Source organism: Cervus canadensis, chromosome 6 (assembly GCF_019320065.1).
Source record: "Cervus canadensis isolate Bull #8, Minnesota chromosome 6, ASM1932006v1, whole genome shotgun sequence".
NCBI classification, from domain to species: domain Eukaryota; kingdom Metazoa; phylum Chordata; class Mammalia; order Artiodactyla; family Cervidae; genus Cervus; species Cervus canadensis.
Genome location: NC_057391.1, coordinates 90271747 through 90295098, shown reverse-complemented (window position 1 = coordinate 90295098; position 23352 = coordinate 90271747).

Genomic DNA, 23352 nt, shown 5'->3' with positions numbered 1-23352 from the left:
CTCAGGAAACTAGATTTTGATCCCTGGGTCAGGAACATCCCCTGGAGGAGGGCATGGCAACCCACTCCAGTATTCTTGCCTGGAGAATCCCATGGACAGAGGTGTCTGATGGGCTACAGTCTGTGGGGTTGCAGAGTCAATGATAATGGAAGCAACTTAGCAGACAGGCACAGAAGCAACCTAAACATCCATCAACAGAGGAAAGGATAAAGAAGTGGCACACACAGTATGGAATATTACTTAGCCATAAAAAGAACAAAATAATGCTATTTGCAGTAAAATAGATGGACCTAAAGATTGCCATACAGAGTGAAGGAAGTTAGAGAAGGAGAAATAATCATATAATATCACTGCTTATATGTCAAATCTAAAAAATAGGGTACAAATGAAATTATTTACAAAACAGAAGTAGAATCATGGGAGTAGAAAACAAACTTGTGTTCATCAGAGGATGGGGGAGAGGGATAAATTGGAAGATTGGGATTGACGTATACACACTATTACAGATAAAATAGACAACGATTAAGAACCTGCTTGCAGCACTGAAAACTCTGCTCAGTACTCTGTGGTGGCCTATATGGGAACAGAATCTCAGAAAATAAATAAATATAGGTATCAGTATAACTAATTCACTTTGCCGTATACCTGAAATTACCACAACATTATAAATCAACTATATGACAATATTGTTTTTTTTTAAAAAAAAAAAAAAAACATTTTCTGAATGTAACACAACAAAATCCTAGGGAAGAAAGGGAGACTGGGCCACTTAAATGTATAAATATTTTGGTGAAAACTCAGTGATCCTCTCTCTGGAGTTATCTTTGGTGAGTAGGATAGTGAAATTGTGAACTTGTGACTCCCTGCCCTCCAACCCAGCCCTCATCCTTACACATATAGGAACCATCTGTGTTATGATCCATGCAGAATTTAACTAATGGTGAGAAAATCAAGTTTGCTTCCACAAAATAAAAGAAGCTTTAAAACACAAAGCGGGGGGGAGGAGCCAAGATGGCGGAGGAGTAGGACCGGGAGACCACTTTCTCTCCTACAAATTCATCAAAAGAATAACCGAATGCAGAGCAAACTTCACAAAACAACTTCTGATCGCTAGCTGAGGTCATCAGGCGCCCAGAAAAGCAGACCATTGTCTTCGAAAGGAGGTAGGACAAAATATAAAAGATAAAAAGTGAGACAAAAGAGCTAAGGACGGAGACCCGTCCCGGGAAGGGAGTCTTAGGCGGCCTTGCTTGGGCTAGGGTCCGGGCCTGAGTGCCCTGAGGACAATCGGGGGGAGCTTCTGTGAGGTGCCAACTTGAACTGTGGGAGACCAAAGGAGAGAGAGTAAATTAACCGGCCGGAACACACTGCCGGCCGTTCGCAGAACAAAGGGACGGGGAAAGTCCCGAGAAGAGCTCGCAGGCTGCGGACCGGCCCAGCCCCGCCGGAGGCAGGAGGCAGGGGGGAGGGGAAGGTCGCGGCGAGACACAGGCCGCAGGCACCCGACCGGCGCGGGCGGGGACTGGGGCTGGGGACGCGGAGGGCGGAAGGCGCACACGCCCGACTGGCGCCAGCGGAAACTGAGTCTGGGTCCGCGGAAGGGAGGGGGCGCGCCACACCTGGGTAGAGTGCGCCCACAAGCCCCTGGCTGCCTGGACCGCTCTGACGGGGAAGGCACAGAGAGCAGGCGCAGCTTTTCCTTCCGCGCTTTTGTGTAACACCCGAGGGCTGGAACCTCGCGCAGCGCGGGGCGCGCTCCATATAGAACAGCCGGGAGCCTGAGCAGCGCAGACGGAGAAAGCAGCGTCAGCCCCTTCCGGCAGCGCCAGCCCGCCCCCGCAGGGCCAGCCCCTCCCCGCAGCGTCAGCCCCGCCCCGCAGCGCCAGCCCATCCCCGCAGCGTCAGCCCCGCCCCGCAGCGCCAGCCCCGCCCCGCAGCGTCAGCCCCTCCCAGCAGCGCAACGGAACTAGCTACCTGAATAAGAGTCCGCCTCGGGCCGCCCGTGTCAGGGCGGAAATGAGCCTCTGAAGAGACCGGCAAACAGAAGCCAAATAAACAAAGGGAACCGCTTCAGAAGGGACTGGTGCAACAGATTAAAATCCCTGAAGAAAACACCGACTTCACCGGAAGGGCCCTGTAAATATCGAGAAGTGCAAGCTGGAACGAGGAGCTATCTGAAACTGAGCCGAACCCACACTGACCGCAACAGCTCCAGAGAAATTCCTAGACATATTTTTACTTTTTTTTTTATTTTTCTGTTTTTTCTAAGTAAGGAAAAAAAAAAAAATTTTTTTCTTTTTATATTTTTCTTTTTTATTTTTTCTCTTTTATTTTCCTTTAAAATTCCCTATTACTCCCCCATTACTCCTTAACTTTCATTTTCATAGATTTTTACGATTTTTTTTTAATTAGGGAAAAAAAAATTTTTTCTTTCTTGTTTTTTTCTTTTTCTTTTTTTTTCTTCTTTTTTTTCTTTCCTTTTTCTCTTCTATTTTCTATTTTTCTTTTTCTCTTATTTCTTTTAAAGTCCTCTAGTACTCCTCTACTACTCTTCATTTTCATCTTCACTACACTATAACCTTACAAAAAAAAAAGAGAAGCCCTATCTTAAAACCGAAGATTATTCCCTCCCAATCTTGACTCTCTGTTTTCTACCTCAGAACACCTCTATTTCCTCTTTTCCCCTTCTCTTCCCCATCCAATTCTGTGAATCCTTGTAGGTGTCTGAGATACGAGAACACTCTGGGAACAGACAGCTGCGTAGATCTGTCTCTCTCCTCTTGAATCCCCCTTTTTCTCCTCCTACTCATCTCTATCTCCCTCCTCCCTTTTCTCCTGTTCATGTAACTCTGTGAACCTCTCTGGGTGTCCCTAACGGGGGAGAATCTTTTCGCCATTAACCTAGAAGTTTAATTATCAGAGCTGTATAGTTGGAGAAGTCCTGAGACCACAGGAAGAATAAAACTGAAATCCAGAGGCAGGAAACTTAAGCCCAAAACCTGAGAACACCAGAAAACTCCTGACTACATGGAACTTTAAGTAGTAAGTGACCGTCCAAAAGCCTCCATACCTACACTGAAACCAACCACCACCCAAGAGCCAATAAGTTTTAGAGCAAGACATACCACGCAAATTCTCCAGCAACACAGGAACATAGCCCTGAATGTCAACATACAGGCTACCCAAGGTCACACCTAACACATAGACCCAACTCAAAACTCATTACTGGGCACTCCATTGCTCTCCAAAGAGAAGAAATCAAGTTCCACGCACCAGTACACTGACGCAAGCTTCCCTAACCAGGAAACCTTGACAAGCCAAACGTCCAACCCCACCCACTGGGTAAAAAAAAAAAAAAAAAAAGGAACCACAGACCTCCAGAATACAGAAAGTCCACTCCAGACACAGCAATCTAAACAAGATGAAAAGGCAAAGAAATACCCAACAGGTAAAGGAACATGAAAAATGCCCACCAAGTCAAACAAAAGAGGAGGAGATAGGGAATCTACCTGAAAAAGAATTTAGAATAATGATAAAAAAATGATCCAAAATCTTGAAAACAAAACGGAGTTACAGATAAATAGCCTGGAAACAAAGATTGAAAAGATTCAAGAACTGTTCAATAAAGACCTAGAAGAAATAAAAAAGAGTCAATTAAAAATGAATAATGCAATGAATGAGATCAAAAACACTTTGGAGGGAACCAAGAGTAGAATAACGGAGGCAGAAGATAGGATAAGTGAGATAGAAGATAAAATGGTGGAAATAAATGAAGCAGAGAGGAAAAAAGAAAAAAGGATCAAAAGAAATGAGGACAACCTCAGGGACCTCTGGGACAATGTGAAGCGCCCCAACATTCGAATCATAGGAGTTCCAGAAGAAGAAGACAAAAAGAAAGGCCATGAGAAAATACTCGAGGAGATAATAGCTGAAAACTTCCCTAAAATGGGGAAGGAAATAGCCACCCAAGTCCAAGAAACCCAGAGAGTTCCAAACAGGATAAACCCAAGGCGAAACACCCCAAGACACATATTAATCAAACTAACAAAGATCAAACACAAAGAACAAATATTAAAAGCAGCAAGGGAAAAACAACAAATAACACACAAAGGGATTCCCATAAGGATAACAGCTGATCTATCAATAGAAACCCTCCAGGCCAGAAGGGAATGGCAGGACGTCCTGAAAGTAATGAAAGAGAATAACCTACAACCTAGATTACTGTATCCAGCAAGGATCTCATTCAGATATGAAGGAGAACTCAAAAGCTTTACAGATAAGCAAAAGCTGAGAGAATTCAGCACCACCAAACCAGCTCTTCAACAAATGCTAAAGGATCTTCTCTAGACAGGAAATGCAGAAAGGTTGTATAAACGTGAACCCAAAACAACAAAGTAAAAGGCAACGGGACCACACCTATCAATAATTACCCTAAATGTAAATGGGTTGAATGCCCCAACCAAAAGACAAAGATTGGCAAAAAAAAAAAAAAAACAAGACCCCTGATTGCGTCTACAAGAGACCCACCCTCAAAACAAGAGACACATACAGACTGAAAGTGAAGGGCTGGAAAAAAAATATTTTCATGCAAATGAGACCAAAAGAAAGCAGAGTCGCAAACTCATATCAGATAAAATAGACTTTCAAATAAAAGCTGTGAAAAGAGACAAGAAGGACACTACATAATGATCAAAGGTATCATCCAAGAAGAAAGAATAACATTATAAAAATATGGCACCCAACATAGAGCACCGCAATATGTACGGCCAAACACTAACGAGATGAAGGGAAATTAAATAGTAACACAACTAATAGTTGGAGACTTTAATACCCACTCACAACTAATGGATAGATCAACTAAACAGAAAAATTAACAAGGAACACAAACTTTAAATGACACAATGGACCAGCTAAACTAATTGATATCTATAGACATTTCACCCCAAAACAAGCCAACTTCACCTTTTTCTCAAGTGCGCACACAGAACATTCTCAGAATAGATCACATACCTGGGCCATAAACTGGTCTTGGAAAATTCAAAAAAAATTGAAATCATTCCAGTCATCTTTCTGACCCAGTTGCGTAGATTAGATCTCAATTACAGGAAAAAAAAATTATTAAAAATTCAAACATATGGAGGCTAAATAACACACTTCTGAATAACCAACAAATCATAGAAGAAATCAAGAAAGAAATCAAAATATGTATAGAAACGAATGAAAATGAAAACACAACAACCCAAACCTATGGGACACTGTAAAAGCAGTGCTAAGGGGAAGGTTCATAGCAATACAGGCTTACCTCAAGAAACAAGAAAAAAGTCAAATAAATAACCTAACTCTACACCTAAAGCAACTAGAGAAGGAAGAAATGAAGAACCCCAGGGTTAGTAGAAGGAAAGAAATCTTAAAAATTAGGGCAGAAATAAATCCAAAAGAAACTAAAGAGACCATCGCAAAAATCAACAAAGCTAAAAGCTGATTTTTTTAAAAAAATAAACAAAATTGACAAACCATTAGCAAGACTCATTAAGAAACAAAGAGAGAAGAACCAAATTAACAAAATTAGAAATGAAAATGGAGAGATCACAAAAGACAACACTGAAATACAAAGGATCATAAGAGACTACTACCAGCAGCTCTATGCCAATAAAATGGACAACTTGGATGAAATGGACAAATTCTTAGAAAAGTATAACTTTCCAAAACTGAACCAGGAAGAAATAGAAGATCTTAACAGACCCATCACAGGCAAGGAAATCGAAAGTGTAATCAAAAATCTTCCAGCAAACAAAAGCCCAGGACCAGATGGTTTCACAGCTGAATTCTACCAAAAATTTAGAGAAGAGCTAACACCTACCTTACTCAAACTCTTCCAGAAAATTGCAGAAGAAGGTAAACTTCCAAACTCATTCTATGAGGCCACCATCACCCTAATTCCAAAACCAGACAAAGATGCCACAAAAAAAGAAAACTACAGGCCAATATCACTGATGAACATAGATGCAAAATCCTTAACAAAATTCTAGCAAACAGAATCCAACAACATATTAAAAAAATCATACACCACGACCAAGTGGGCTTTATCCCAGGAATGCAAGGATTCTTTAATATCCGCAAATCAATCAACGTAATACACCACATTAACAAATTGAAAGATAAAAACCATATGATTATCTCAATAGATGCAGAGAAAGCCTTTGACAAAATTCAACACTCATTTATGATTAAAACTCTCCAAAAAGCAGGAATAGAAGGAACATACCTCAACATTATAAAAGCCATATATGACAAAACCACAGCAAGCATCACCCTATGGGAAAAATTGGAAAGCATTCCCCCTGAAATCAGGAACAGACAAGGTGCCACTGTCACCACTACTTCAACATAGTGTGAAGTTTGGCCACAGCAATCAGAGCAGAAAAAAAGAAGTAAAACGGAATTCCAGATAGGAAAAGAAGAAGTGAAACTCTCACTGTTTGCAGATGAACATGATCCTTCTCATAGAAAACCCTAAAGACTCTACCAGAAAATTACTAGAACTAATCAATGAATATAGTAAAGTGCAGGATTAAAATTAAACACACAGAAATCCCTTGCGTTTCTATATACTAACAATGAAAAAACAGAAAGAGAAATTAAGAAACAAATACCATTCACCATTGCAACCATAAAAAGAATAAAATACTTAGGATTATATCTACCTAAAGAAACAAAAGACCTATACATAGAAAACTATAAAACACTGATGAAAGAATCAAAGAGGACACAAACAGATGGAGAGAAACCATACCGTGTTCATTGGTATTGGAGAATCAATATGTCAAAAATGGCTTATTCTTACCCAAAGCAATCTATGATTCAATGCATCCCTATCAAGCTACCAACGGTATTTTTCACAGAACTAGACCAAAGAAATTCACAATTTGTATGGAAATACAAAAAACCTCGAATAGCCAAAATAATCTTGAGAAAGAAGAATGGAACTGGAGGAATCAACCTGCCTGACTTCAGACTCTACTACAAAGCCACAGTCATCAAGACAGTATGGTACTGGCACAAAGACAGAAATATAGATCAATGGAACAGAATAGAAAGCCCAGAGATAAATCCACGAACCTATGGACACCTTATCTTTGACAAAGGAGGCAAGGATATACAATGGAAAAAAGACAACCTCTTTAACAAGTGGTGCTGGGAAAACTGGTCAACCACTTGCAAAAGAATTAAACTAGAACACTTTCTAACACCATACACAAAAATAAACTCAAAATGGATTAAAGATCTAAATGTAAGACCAGAAACTATAAAACTCCTAGAGGAGAACATAGGCAAAACATTCTCCGACATAAATCACAGCAAGATCCTCTATGACCCACCTTCCCGAATATTGGAAATAAAAAGCAAACTAAAACAACATGGGATCTAATGAAACTTAAAAGCTTTTGCACAACAAAGGAAACTATAAGTTAGGTGAAAAGACAGCCCTCAGATTGGGAGAAAATAATAGCAAATGAAGAAACAGACAAAGGATTAATCTCAAAAATATACAAGCAACTCCTGCAGCTCAATTCCAGAAAAATAAATGACCCAATCAAAAAGTGGGCCAAAGAACTAAACAGACATTTCTCCAAGAAGACATACAGATGGCTAACAAACACATGAAAAGATGCTCAACATCACTCATTATTAGAGAAATGCAAATCAAAACCACAATGAGGTACCATTACACACCAGTCAGGATGGCTGCTATCCAAAAGTCTACAAGCAATAAATGCTGGAGAGGGTGTGGAGAAAAGGGAACCCTCTTACAGTGTTGGTGGGAATGCAAACTAGTACAGCCACTATGGAAAACAGTGTGGAGATTTCTTAAAAAACTGGAAATAGACCTGCCATATGACCCAGCAATCCCACTCCTGGGCATACACACCGAGGAAACCATATCTGAAAGAGACACGTGACCCCAATGTTCATCGCAGCACTGTTTATAATAGCCAGGACATGGAACAACCTAGATGCCCATCAGCAGATGAATGGATAAGGAAGCTGTGGTACATATACACCATGGAATATTACTCAGCCATTAAAAAGAATTCATTTGAATCAGTTCTAATGAGATGGATGAAACTAGAGCCCATTATACAGAGTGAAGTAAGCCAGAAAGATAAAGAACATTACAGCATACTAACACATATATATGGAATTTAGAAAGATGGTAACGACAACCCTATATGCAAAACAGAAAAAGAGACACAGAAGTACAGAACAGACTTTTTGAACTCTGTGTAGAGTTGAGGGGTATGTTTCAAAAGAACAAGCATGTATACTATCTATGGTGAAACAGATCACCAGCCCAGGTGGGATGCATGAGACAAGTGCTCAGGCCTGGTGCACTGGGAAGACCCAGAGGAATCGGGTGGAGAGGGAGGTGGGAGCGGGGATCGGGATGGGGAATAAGTGTAAATCTATGGCTTATTCATATCAATGTATGACAAAACCCACTGAAATGTTGTGAAGTAATTAGCCTCCAACTAATAAAAAAATTTAAAAAAAAAAAAAAAAAAACCTTTGTGAAAAAGACAATATTATATTTGAAATCAAGACATCTATTATAAAAGAAAAAGAGTAACCTTTTTCTTGTCTTTTCATGCCCCAAACTGAATTTAAAAATTTTAGGCCACGCAAAAAGAAAACATGTCTGCTAGCACATCTGTCTCACCCTCGGTTCACATGGAAACATTGCTTCCATCCCCATTTTTTTTTTTTTTTGAGTGGTTTGTTTTCTCACAACTCAAGTCCTCAAGCCATAATGCTTATTTTCTATTCATTTATAATTTGGAATTTTTTTAGACTGACAAGTGAAGAGAGGCAAAGCATGTAACAGTTATTAAACAAAAATATTGTACATGTCAAGAGTAAAATGCTCCCTTAGAACTAGATTCACAATGCTAACTCACTGGCATCTTCTTTCAAACTATTCCCTAGTGATAAAGGTCATTATCTATTTCAGGTTGATAAAATGGCAATTGAAAATTTTCAATTTCTGTTTGCTAAAATGAGCTCTAAATTCTATCCTGCTACTTGTATCTGAACTTTTTCAGAAATGTCTAATATTCTCAAGGGGACTTTACTCCTTAACAAAACCTGGCATAGCAGATAATATTAACATTTAAGTGAAAATTATAGTTACTGGAGATTAAAAAAAATGGGTCAGTTCTTACTATAGAAAATGTTCTTTCTTACTACTTTAGCTACCAGCATTTAAGCTTAACTTTTTAAACAGAATTCCACTGGGATAAAGTAAATATTCAACCCATTTACAAGTCTTCTGGTAGCAATAATCTGCAATGTAGAGATTTAAAACATTTATTTGAGATCATTGTTATTATTTATTTTACCATATTGTTGGACCATAAAGAAAACTGGGCTTCCCTGGTGGCTCAGATGGTAAAGAATCCACCTACAATGTGGGAGACCAGAGTTCGATCTCTAGGTCAGGAAGATCCCCTGGAGAAGAGAATGGCTTTCCACTTCAATATACTTGCCTGGAAAATTCCACAGACAGAGGAGCCTGGCAGGCTACAGTCTATGGGGTCGCAGAAGTTGGACATGATTGAGCGACTGACACTTTGAAAGAAAGCTGAGCACCGAAGAGTTGATGCCTTTGAACTGTGGTGTTGGAGAAGACTCTTGAGTGTCCCTTGGACAGCAAGGAGATCCAACCAGTCCATCCTAAAGGAAATCAGTCCGAATATTCATTGGAAGGACTGATGCTGAAGCTGAAGCTCCTATACTTTGGCCGCGTAACATGAAGAAGAATTGACTCATTAGAAAAGACCCTGATGCTGGGAAAGATTGAGGGCAGGAAGAGAAGGGGATGACAGAGGATGAGATGGTTGGATGGCATCACCGACTTAATGGACATGAGTTTGAGCAAGCTCCTGGAGATGGTGATGGACAGGGAAGCCTGGCATACTGCAGTCCATGGGGCTGCAAAGAGTTGGACACAACTGAATGACTGAACAGACTGACTCTTATTCAAGACCCTCATTGCTCTATGCCCCAGGGCTGAAACAAATTGTTAACTGCTTTCTCTGAGTTTGGCCCTCCTCCTGCCAATCCTCTTGGGTACCTTTCAACATGCCTTTACTCTTCTCAGAACTCATGTGCATTCTTCCTTAAATCGACCTAAGAATATGCCTGAAGTGTAGATTTATCTCTGATGGTCAAGATGCTCTATTAGTTTCTTAGTATAGCATGCTCTGGTTTCTGTCCTCTGCTGGTTCAAATCATAGTCATCATTGAGAGGCTGGCTCATAGCATTCATGAAATGCTCCCTCAAGGATCTACCTCTGGTAGTCATGTTTTTGAACATTTTTAGCAGTCATTATGTTACCAGATGTATCATATGATGGGAGCAAGGACTTTTATTATTTTTCATGCTAATCAATATAGTGTAGCAGTGGTTAAAAGCACAGGCTTCCAGTTATACATGGTGGGAAATACTATTTTAATTGATCATTCTTTAGCTTAGAATAATACTTAAATAATTTTCATATGCCTTGGTTTCTTCATTTGTGTAACTTTAGCTAACTAGTCAGCTCATTGTGAGCAATTACTTTCTGTTTTAAAAGTACTTATCAGAGTGCTCAGCATGCAATTCAGATTAGACATGTCTCAGCATTCCCACCATCATCATCAGAGTCATTGTCATCATCTGCTTGATAGAATATAAGCTCATCCATTGCAGAGGTCAACTGTTATACTTACCCTGCAATTCTACACACATAATTAGTGTTGAGAATATTACAGTGTCAGTGAATACTTATTAGTTCATTTTATTATTTGCCTCTGACTTCTACTCTCTAGGCTATGCCAAAATTGTTCTAATTGTTTCATTTCAGGTAGTATTATGCACTATAAAATCCTCTATCTTTATTTTTCCCAAAAGACAATGACCACCCTTATCAAAAAAATATTGACAGTTGGACATTCAGCATATGTTATCATTAGATCCGCTCTTTTGCAGACAGATAGAAGTAGCGAGTTCTACTGTACCCTTCATATATTGAAGCTTGCTTATAAGAAACAAGCTTCAGAGAACTGTAAGACTTCTTTCTGGGCATATTTTCATTTTGTTTTTCGCATATGTCTATTTTTCTTTTAACGTCTCCGGAATTTCATGTGCTACGTTTGTGTCCTTTTCATGGAAGGCCATATAATCACCTCTACTAAGTGTCACATTTCCTCATCTCTCTTTCCCTACTTCTAAATAACTCCAATTGTTTTCTGAAAGGCAGTTCATCTGTAAAATGAGAAGAGAAAAGGAAACAACGTCATAAAAATGGCAGATCTGGTGAGCAAACGGTGGGGATTAGGGAGAGGTGGTTGGTGGTAGAAAGCTTTGTGTCCAGGAAATCTTGACTGAAAAATACACACACACACACACACACACATCCCTCAGAATAATGGGTCTATTTATGAATCTTGCAAGGTCTTAGGTCTTAGGATGTGTTGAATGAGATATGGAGATTAATAGTCAAAGTGTCTTCTGTGGTCATGAGGTCCGTGTGGACTACCGTATATAATCTTTGCATGGGTTGCCATGCCCTCTTCTAGGGCAAGCCCCATCTTTTCATTTATTTAGTGTCTTCTAAGGATGTGTGGAAGAATATTTTAAAAATATATCACCTTTATTAATAGCATAAATTATTTTGTTTTGAAGATGCTGAATATTTTAACTCTCATTTTTATATATAATACTCATTATGATGACCTCATACTATTAAAGACATAAAAAATACATAAAGAGAATATCTTCTTATAGTTTACAGTAAAGATATAAATCTTTACTTCAAATAGCAATCTAAATCATTTTGAAAGTTTTTGGCCATCTTTGTAGAGATTATAATTAAACTGAAGAAGAGTTCATTCTGGAGAAAGTGATGTTTTGCTATTTTTATTGTTTTTTTCCTAATATACACTTTATCGTTGATACAGTAATCAGTGTTCAATTTTTGCAGAATTCTGTTGAAGTTGTCATTTAGTCACCAAGTCGTGTCTGACTTCTTCTGTAACCCAATGAACCTTTTCATTTTTTGAGTTAGCTTAAAGTTAGATATTGTACTTTTGTACTGAAGGAGAATGATAGTTAGCAAGCACAGTTAACTTGTCTGCTTTGTGGAAATGCACCCTTTCCCTTAAACACTTTGATGTCAGAGTTGACAAATTTGATGACCTGATAGTTGATCACAGGCTGTGGGGTATGCCACTGATGTTAGTGTCTATCTGTGTGTGTACGTTTGTTTGTGTGTTTTGGGGAGGGAGTTATTTATGAAAGAATGAGAGAGAAAGAAAGTGAAAGAGAGACTGTGCAAGTATCAAATATCTTCCCTTCTCTCATTGCATCTCCTTTGTAAGCTTTGGGATGTGTGTACCCAATTTGTTACACTCTAGGACTGAAAATTATTTCAATTTTATATTACATTGAATAAAAATGATAAATTTTATGTCCTGTGTTTTGTAAATGCATATCATGTATTCACTTGAAAGACAATATATATATAATTTCATCTGACAAGCTCTTATATTTAATTTTCTGTTTCCAGTGAAATTCAGAATTTCTATTTTCACGTGAATCTATTTTGTGTTATAATTACACAACAGTGAACATAATATGCACTTCATCATATATTTACAAAAACAATGGATAAAACATGATAATGATAGGTACTATTAGTTCTCTGGGTTTTTTTGAATAAGCATTTCATAGAAATGCTTTGCTTTGAATGATGTTTGTTCTGTAAAATGTGTGGAATACCACCATGTTTTAGATTTTAAGACATCTTCTAGGGCCTGTTTTGTCCAACTTATCCTTTTGCAAATGTGGAAATAAATGTAGAAACTGATGATTCTGTGTATTTTTCAGAGACTCAAAAATCTCTTAATGGTTTTGAACTAAAGAGTAGACTTTTTTTTTTTCCTAGTTATGTCTTTTGTTAATAGCAAAATAATTTAAGCTAACTTAGAATTCTAAATTCCTTTTGATCACATATTATTCTCTGGGTTTGACCAAGTCTTAAAACTTCACCCTTTTTGGCAGTGTCATAGCTCCATTAAGCTAAGGCTCATGTTTGCATAAGTTGGTTGATGAATTAGCTGGATAGGAAGGTAATGGATTTTATATTATAGGACTACAAAAGCCATCATAGAAGGTGAATTGATTAAAACACATATTAATTCCCTGGATGGGAGCAAATTAGTTTGCTCCCCTACACACAAGCATACACACACACACAAAAGAGATGGAACAATTGCTAGAAAATGTTCAAAATGAATATTCTAACTATATTATTTTCATCAGTTCAGTTCAGTCGCTCAGTCGTGTTTGACTCTTTGCCACCCCATGGACTGCAGCACCCCAGGCTTCCCTGTCCATCACCAGCTCCCGAAATTTGCTCAAACTCATGTCCATGGAGTCGGTGACACCATCCAACTATCTCATCCTCTGTCGTCCCCTTCTCCTTCTACCTTCAATCTTTCCCAGCATCAGGGTTATTTTCATAGTGGGGGACAAAGTTTCATGTAGCTAAAGTAAAATGATAGGTGAAAATTATTGGACGTTTATGTAGAAAAATAAACTGATTAGAAATCAGGTATCTGCTCAGCTTTGGATGAGCACTGGATGCACTTTGAGGAAAGGAATGAACCAACACAACTCTAGGAATAGCATCAAAAGAAACTGTGGCTCTTCACTTAAGGGTTCATCAGAAAACAGCTGGTTCGGACCCGCTAAATGTTTGCTTTTGTTCCCTTACTCCAGATTCAGGAGCATATTTTCTTTTCAGCATCTTTCACTGTACAGCTTCTGTTTTGTCATCGGGACTATCTTGATTAGAATAAGAAAACAGTGTAATCTCTTAGTAAATTAATTGTGTAAGTTATCCCGTACGGGTGGGGTAAATTTGAGAAAAGTGTCCCATTATCTAGGTACATCCCACGTCTACAACCTGGCCAGGGAGATTGATGGCCTGGATGTTAGTCCCCTGATATCACCCACCCCAGTCCCAGGGCACGGCCACAGCCCCATCTTTTCATTTATTTAGTGTCTCTGATTCTTCATAAGCTTGGCTTTCATGCAATCTCATGGCTGTGACACCACCTCTGCTTGTTATGCTTTTAGTCTCAATTTTGACTAGTAGTTTTTCATCATTTCTGCATTTTCAGGTCAAAATCTTGAGAATTCAATCACCTTCATCTTTTCTGTGCCGGAACATGTCACTTACGTGTGAATTTGGTGCTCTCAGGTTAACCGTGGTCTGAAGCGAGGGGCGGGCTCCCTTGGTTCTCGTGGAGAAGACCCCTGGTGTTATGGCGCAGTGCTCTAACAGAACCCCCTCCCTTAAGGGGCTCGTGCGGCTCTCTGCTGTGCTGTGTCTGCTCCGTCTCCCAGTCATGTCCAGCTCTGCGCGACCCCGTGGGCTGTAGCCCTCCAGGCTCCTCTCTCCCTGGGATTCTCCAGGCAAGAGTACTGGAGTGGGCTGCCATGCGCTCCTCCAGGGGATCTTCCCAACCCAGGGATTGAATGTACGGCTCTTGCTTTGCAGGTGGATTCTTTACCATCTGAGCCACCAGGGAAGTCTGTGGATACCAGAGTGTGTAGCATCCCTTCTCCAGGGATCTTCCCGACCCAGGAATTGAACTGGGGTCACCTGCTTTGCAGGTGAATTCTTTCACCAGTTGAGCTACCAGAGAAGCCCACAGCTTTCTGGGGACTGCTTTAAAGAACAAAAGAAAACAAACAAACAAACAAACAAAAAACCTCATTACTTGATAAAAGGAACATCTTAAACCGGATCTAGAAGACTTTCTTAATAAGTAACTCAGATGCTGTGCCACTTAGAAGACAAGTCAATTATGTACGTTTTCATGAAAAAGAAAAAAAAAATGTGAATCCTAGGTTAGCTATAGCGTTAGTCGCTCAGTCATGTCCCACCCTTTGCGACCCTATGGACTGTAGCCCACCAGGCTCCTCTTCCATGGAGTTCTCCAGGCAAGAATACTGGGGTGGGTTGTCATTTCCTTCTCCAAGGTTAACTGCAGAACCTTCTTAAAACTGTTTCTCTACTCACAATATTTCTGACTAGAAATTTTCCACACAAAGCAATCATCTAATTCCCGGCAGACACCAACTGGGTGTCCCACACCTTAATTCAGTTCTGATGCTAACTGCCCAGATTAGTGCAGACCCAGTAAGTTAATGGCTCAGCCTGATGAGGCTGCCTCCCATTTCAGATGCCAGTCACAGCGACGGTTCCCGAGGCGACCACACTTCTGTTCAGTTTGGCCACAAATCAGGGGTTCCCATGATCCCCTCCTCAGGTTTGATAATTTGTTATAATGACTCATAGAACTCATATAGCTTACTTACTATTAGTGGCTTATTATAAAGGCTACTGTAAAGGCAGCAAAAAGAACAACCAGGTAAGAGGCTCATAGCTAGAGTGAGGTCTGGGTGTCCCGAGTGCGAGAGCTTCAGTCTCCCTGCAGGATAGGCTGCACCACCACCCCCCCCGCCCAGCATGTAAATGGCCTCATCAATCTGGAAGCCCTGCAGATTCCTCCCTTTAGGGTTCTATGGAGGTTCCAGCATATGCATGATTGGTTATATCATTGGCCGTAGGTAATGTACTAAATCCCCAGCCCTTCTTTCATGCCCAAAGGTTGTGATATGGGGCCAGAAGTTCCAAACATCTAATCACATCCTTAATTCCTCTGGCAACCAGCCCCTATCTTGAAGTTATCAAGAGTCACCTTTTAGCATAAGTTTATGTATAATTAAAAGAGGCTTTACTAGGAGTTAAAAAAAAAAAAAATCCTCTCACCCCTATCACTCAGGAGTTTTGGCACTCTGTGCCAGGAACTGAGGACAAAGACCAAATACATATTTCTAATTATGTTGCAAGATCACACTTCTGTTACGAGGAGATTCTGCTGTGGCAGGCAGTAACTGTTCACTCACTGAGCAGACATTCATTTCTCTTTCCATGGTGGTCCACAGGTGGTGCCTTTGATCTGGTGGTCCACATTGTCCCTTTAATGGGGTTATACTCAAGAGAGTGACTAAGAGGTCTGTGAACTTGCAGAAACTGTGACTAACATACCTTGTGAAAAAAAAAAAAATGTGTTTAGTGAGTTCTCAAGAAGAAACGATAACTTTGATGAAGCTAGCATGCAATCCTGGATAGCTCAGGATCAGTTATGAGTAAATCAGATGATACAAGCTTGTTTAGCCTGAAATAAAGTTCTATTTAAAGGGATTATTTGATAATACAATTACACCTTCCTTTTATTGGAATTTTATTTTCTGCCTTTTAACTTTCTTATCCAGATGATATTCATCATTATATGCCTAATGAATCACAAATACTAATATATTGTTATTACTTAAGCTCTTTCTAATATTCAGAATCACCTCGAAATGTTGGAATTATCCCCATTTTATAGAGGAAGGAATTAAAGATCAGATAATTAACTTTCCCACAGTATAGAATCAACTCCTATTGATTAGGCCCCAACCTAGCTCCAAATGTAGATCCTTTCACCAAATCATGCTGTCCTTTCTTCCCATGTATTTAAGGAGAAACAAAGTTTTTTTTTTTTTGTTTTTTGTTTTTTTTTTGCCCAGTTGACATTAAGTATGTCAGAAAGTATGGATCTCTGATAGACATGGATTGGTCATAAGATGACTCCCCCACTTACCAATTCCTCTTACAATTAAAAAAGAGAGTATATTATTTTATACACTCCTACCATTATCAGATAGCCCCAGCTTAAAAGAGCATGCTTAACATGAATTTGCTGAATAAAAGACATCTGATTGCATGTTTTATGTGCATAGAGACCTCAAAAAAAGTTATTTACTGGAAAATGCCCTAAATGAATTCAGGAACTTCAATATGAATGAACAAGGAAAGAAAGGAAAAAATGTGCTCTAAAGACTTTTAAGACTGACTAGGCTTTTCCATTTGTGAGCTATATAAGGTTTTACTAGAATGTTTAAAATTAAACCACATTAAAGTAATCAAAGCACTCTTAGAAATGATTTCATAATAATGATTGGGACTTGAGGATACAGCTGGTTTTAGTTAAGTACTGCCTCTTGAAAATTATTTGAAGTAAAGTGAAAACTAAGAAAAAAAATTCCTTTTTAGTTGTCCAGATCGTAGAACATTAATATAGAGTGTGATCAAGTGATAAATGTGACATACGGATACACTGTTGTAGTTTTAAAATCAGTGTCCCTTTAACAATGCACATAATGAAAGGACTGACAATTCAGCAGGGCCTTGCATATCCCTCAAATATTGCTAGATTTTGCTGTCCATGTGCTAGCAGAGTTCTCCCTAGTTTTGCTCCTAGCTACTTAGGCAACCAAATTACTCACAGTGCACTTCTCTCTTCCCCCTCACATCCATCCCCACCTCAACTTCTCCATTCAGAAGGTTTTGTTCATTAATTTCCAATTCTCATATGAAGGACATTTAGACACATTATTCCAAGAATGGCCTGATTTTGAAGCCGAGCCCTGAGTTGAATTGGCCCCTAACCCTTCTTCCCGAACAGTCTGCTCTAAAATGTCCCAGAGTGAAGATGTTAGCAGATTACAATGGAAGTATTAACGCTGTGCAGAGGACCAAGAAATTTAGTTTCACTTTCAATATACAGTTAATACCAGATTAGAGAATGTATTTTATTATATGTATATCATGATTTAGAAAGCATTTCAAAACAATAGGGACTCAGTGTAATTATATTCATGATGATGGTGATGAAAATACTCATATAAAAATAGCAATATTTTTAAAAATTTTATTATATTTTTAATTGGAGGCTAATTGATTTATAATAGTGTATTGGTTTCTGCAGTATATCTACATGAATCAGCCTCAGGTGTCAGGGAATGTTTGACGGGAGGATTCCTACATGCTGTCTCTCATGAGTCCTTTGTCCCTCTTCAAGCGGAACAGCTCGCTGCTCCCAGGGACTGAGGTCATTATGTGAGGCAAGCATGAGTCTCCTTTAGTAAACATTCTCCTTAGGACTAAACAGCTTAGTCTCCTTCCCCTTTCTTGAGATATGGATTGTCTCCTGACCTTGTGGTAACAGTTGCTGTACATTTGGTTTTCTGATCTCTATCATTCCCGAAAGAAGTTTCTTGTACTGCAGCCTATATATTCTCATAGAAAAATCATTAAAGCACCTTTGCTCCACCAGAGCTTAGGTCCCCGGGTCTTTTTTGTCTCTCTCTCTCTCTCTTTCTCTCTCTCTCTTTCTCTCTTTCACTTTCTTATCGTCGACTCCGCACCACAAGGTTCCGGTCCATTAAAGGACCCCAACACTCAGGTATGTATATGTTTCTTCCTTCTTGGACCACCTTTTCACCTCCCACCCCTCCCCACCCTTCTAGGTGGCCACCAAGCACCAAATTTGGGTTCTCTGCATCCTACAACAAGTTGCCACTATTTATAAGTTACAGTTTGCAAGCATTCTCAGATTTTCAGGGGCAAGAAGGATGGATGACACAAATTATCACACTTATGCTATCTCATCTTTTTGGGCTGATTTCGAAAAATGATGTAGTCCTCCAAAAACATCTCTCTCTCTTTTTTTTTTTTTCTGTATTCTCATTTCCCATTGCGTTTATTCTAAGCTCTTGTTTCCTCCACATTCTGCTCGTTTTCTCCACGAGCTGGAAGCTTGTGGTTGCTTTCTGAGATACCTGTCAGATGTGTTCTATCTTCTTGCCTGGATGATCCTTCAAATATTCCTAAGTCCTTGGTAGAAGTGTTCTGTTCTTCATTTGCCTCAGCTCATTTCACCCTGATCTCTGTCCAGCACCTCTTTCTCCTTCCTGTGTTGCTTCTACAACCTGAGCCTGTGACCCACAAGCTTCCACCCATGAGTTATGCTTGACTTTTGCCTGAGAAAATTAGATGATTGACTTGTTGATCAAGTGTACTGAATGAAATGGTCAGCAAGAATACTTTTCTGCTCCCTGGTATTGAGACTTTGCTGAAAGCTTGCTGAAAACAGAGACTCTTTGTTTCCATCTGTTATTTGCCACGTGATCTTCAAAAGTCCCCAAAAGAGAACCAGCAATGATTTTTACTCCAAAAGATAAGGATCTCTGTCCAGATTAACATCAAAACATGTATCCTAACTTAAAGAGAATAGATGTGATTTCAGTTTAGTTTCCCCCTCGTAATTTCTTCCTTGATTTACTCTCACCATGCTCAAGCATGCTAAAAATATGTAACAGGTCGAAATTCTTATCATTTCTTCAGAATTGCATTCTCATCTTTCAGCGCTTTCAGTTTGTGCTATGAAATGTGCTTAATTCTTAAATGATGTTTAGTGTATGACCTCGTTTTCCTCTCTCCTCTCCTCTTCTTCCCCACCATGTCTCTTTCTCTCTCTGACTTTAACAATTATGTGCAAAATTCTGTTGAAATTTATGTGAAACAACACTTTATTTTCAGAAACATTTCTGGTATCAATAAAAAATAAGCCCACAAGAAATGTGCATTCTTGGCTAATGAACTTTTAAATGCCCTAACAAACAAGTAGACAATTAAGTCTCTCTTGAAATACTTTTGAATATCTAGGTATTACAAAACACACAGAGGCAGAGCGAGTTGACCAGTTATTTCTTTTCATCACTGAAGCTTTGATACCCTCCCAGTCTGAGAGGTGAGCATTTACTCACCTCTTTCATATTTTTGGTGGTTTTTATTTTTCTCATACATTTGCAGTTGTGTGAAACCAGGAAGGGGATAGAGGAGACAGAGAGTGATATAGAACCATGCTGAGTGAAAAGATATTTATGGTTTAGATCATAAACAAAGAGAAAGATATTCAGTTCTTAGGAAAATACATTACTATGTAAAGTATTAAGAACATCTCTTAGAGCAACTAGGAACTAGAGATTTCTTTGCACATCTCTATCTTAAAACTATTTTAATGTATAATTTCACACCTAAAATAAAAACCATAAATTCTCAGCTATCGCTAATACTGTAAAACAAGAATGTTAATTACATTTTGTACTTCCAGTTCCATAGAACAGTAATTCTCTATACTCTGAAGACATGCCAAGACCACAAGAATTTGAATACCACAGCACACCTGCAAACCAGGCAAAAAGGGGAGGAAAAAATCCCAAAAGTCCAAATTTTCTTTATTTGGCTTTTTTCTGTGTTGTATATGTGAGTACTATTACTTTCTTAGGTGACAATATTTTAAAAAAATAGATGCACTAGAAACATAAATGTATACATTTAAACTGCAAAAAAGACCAGAATTAAGCTAATATTACACTTCAGTAAATACAGAATAAATCACAGCATTATATGTATATGGTGGGTTCTCTCATTTGAGATAAAAAGGTTTAGCTCCTGAACTGTGGTGTAAAATAGTTAAATGATTTCTCTGGATAATTCCAGAAAGGCAGAATATAATGTAAAGGTCACACCTGCGAGGCTAATAGCAGGGAAAAGAGTTGGAACTAAATCTTAATGCCTGTTCACACACAGAACATGGAAGCGAACAGAGGATTATTTTTCTTCTAAGAAGCATTTGCTCGGGTACATTTTGTCCCTACTTCTTCACTGAAGGATAACTTCAGGTTGGATAATTAAATAAACTAGGAACAGAAAGGGCTTCCCTGTGGCTCAGCGGTGAAGAGTCTGCCTGCAGTGCTGGAGACGCAGGAAACCCAGGTTCAACCCGGCTTGGGAAGATCCCCTGGAGGAGGAAATGGCAACCCAGTCTGTTATTCTTGCCAGGAGAATCCCACAAGGACAGAGGAGCCTGGTGGGCTACCGTACTAAGGGTGGCAAAGCGCTGGACATGACTGAGCGGCTGGGCAGACACAGAGGAAGAGGAAACGGTGAGCGATCAAAGAACCGGCAGGGAGTTAGAGCAAAGTGACCCGCAGGCCCGCCTGAGGATATGATAAGGATAAAATACATAGTAACATTCTGAATAGTTTATAAACAGCTTAACCCATGCAGCCAGATTATTCCTCTGTAACACAGGGATAATACAACTGGGATCAGTAAATGGGAAAAGCACCTAACCCTGTGTCTGGTACACAAGAGATTCTCAATAATTGAATGCTATGATGGCAGTAATTACATTTAGTGGCAGTTGTAGTAATAATAATAAAATGCAACCCACTCCAGTGTTCTTACCTGGAAATCCCATGGACAGAGGAGCCTGATGGGCTCCATGGGGTCACAGAAAGAGCTGGACACAACTGAGTGACTAAACAACAACAATGAAATATATTCAGATATCTGTCTAACTTGTTCTAGAGAGACCTTTGGTGTACATATTTTTTTCAGTTTGTATGCAAAATAAAGTGATTTGGACAAAAGTCATAAATTTAAAAAATATAAATTAGGCTTATAAATCATTTGTTGTTGTTCAGTTGCTTAGTTTTCTCTGACTCTTTGCAACCATGGATTACAGCATGCCAGGCTTCCCTGTCCTTCACTACCTCCCAGAGTTTGCTCAAACTCATGTGCATTGAGTTGATGATGACGGCATCCAACCATCTCATCCTCGGTCGCCCCCTTCTCCTCCTGCCCTCAATCTTTCCCAACATCAGAGTCTTTTCCAGTGAGTTGACTCTTTGCATCAGGTGGCCAAACTATTGGAGCTTCAACTTCAGTATCAATCTTTCCAGTGAAGATTCAGGGTTGATTTTCTTTAGGACTGACTGGTTTGATCTCCTGACTGTCCAAGGGACTTAACTCATAGTTATTTATTAATGATAGATATATAAAATGTAGGTCTCCAGATCCCAGTATCATCTTTCCCTGCCTCCTACTCCCCAGCTGGGATTAGAAGGGTGATTGATTCCATGTCCATGAGCCTTACTTTGAGTCCTTTAGATCACTGCTGCTTAGACTGTGTTCCTTGTTCCAGCAGCTTCACCATCACTGGGAGAATGTCAGGAAAGCATGACCTCAGGCCCACCCCAAACCTACTGGTCAGTTTTTAATAGGATTTATACATAATCTATCTACTATAGTTTCAGAATCACCACCTTAAAACATTATTTCTCAAATGATTCTATACTCAAGGAACTTTAAAACAAAAACTACTTATGTCTTGGATTTGCCTTGGACTGAATTGACTAGACCAGTATTTATAGAGGTGGTCCAAAGCATTAGGGTTTTGTGTCTTGTTTTTTTATTTTTAAGTTCTCCAGCTCCCTGTTGATTATTTTCTGTTCAGTTCAGTCCAGTTCAGTAGCTCAGTCGTGTCCGACTCTTTGTGACCCGATGAACTGCAGCATGCCAGACCTCCCAGTCCATCGCCAACTCCTGGAGTTTACTCAAACTCATATCCATTGAGTCGGTGATGCCATCCAACCTTCTCATCCTCTCTGTCATCCCCTTCTCCTCCTGCCCTCAATCTTTCCCAGCATCAGGGTCTTTTCTAATGAGTCAGTTCTTCTTCACATTAGGTGGCCAAAGTATAGGAGCTTCAGCTTCAGCATCAGTCCTTCTGAAGAATATTCAGGACTGATTTCTTTCAGGATGGACTGGTTGGATCTCCTTGCAGTCCAAGGGACTCTCGAGAGTCTTCTCCAATACCCCAGTTCAAAAGCATCAATTCTTCGGCTCTCAGCTTTCTTTATAGTCCAACTCTCACATCCATACATGACTACAGGAAAAACCATATCTTTGCCTAGACGGACTTTGTTAGTAAAGTAATGTCTCTGCTTTTTAATATGCTGTCTAGGTTGGCATAGCTTTTCTTCCAAGGAGCAAGCGTTTTTTAATTTCATGGCTGCAGTCACTATCTGAAGTGATTTTGAAGCCCCCCAAAATAAAGTCTGTCACTGTTTCCATTTTTCCGCCCACTGATTCCACTTATTTTGTGTAGCTTGTGGTCTCTGTAAGTGGGTGGCTTAGAAAAAGTGTAAATGTGGGAAGGATGCAGAGTACTTGCAAGAGAGTTGCCCAGTTAGTCAACTTTCTTCAAAAGGAGCAGGAAAAAGATAAAACAGGACTGATAATTTCGTTGCACAAAGAATAAGGTACAATCATAAGGTTTCCCATAGCTAAGCCCTACTTCTCTCTTTTTGGTTTCCTGGCATTTTCATTAGGGAATGGTCCAGATATACACATTCCTCAAACCTACCAACCTCCTGTTAGGTTTCAGCCACCTTTTGTATAGAGAGGATGGCCTTTCTCTCTTTGAATTCTCACAGATCCCAGTCTCACATAGCTAACTTCTGTCGCTCTCTCTGAGCATAGAAGAGGCCATTCCTGATCT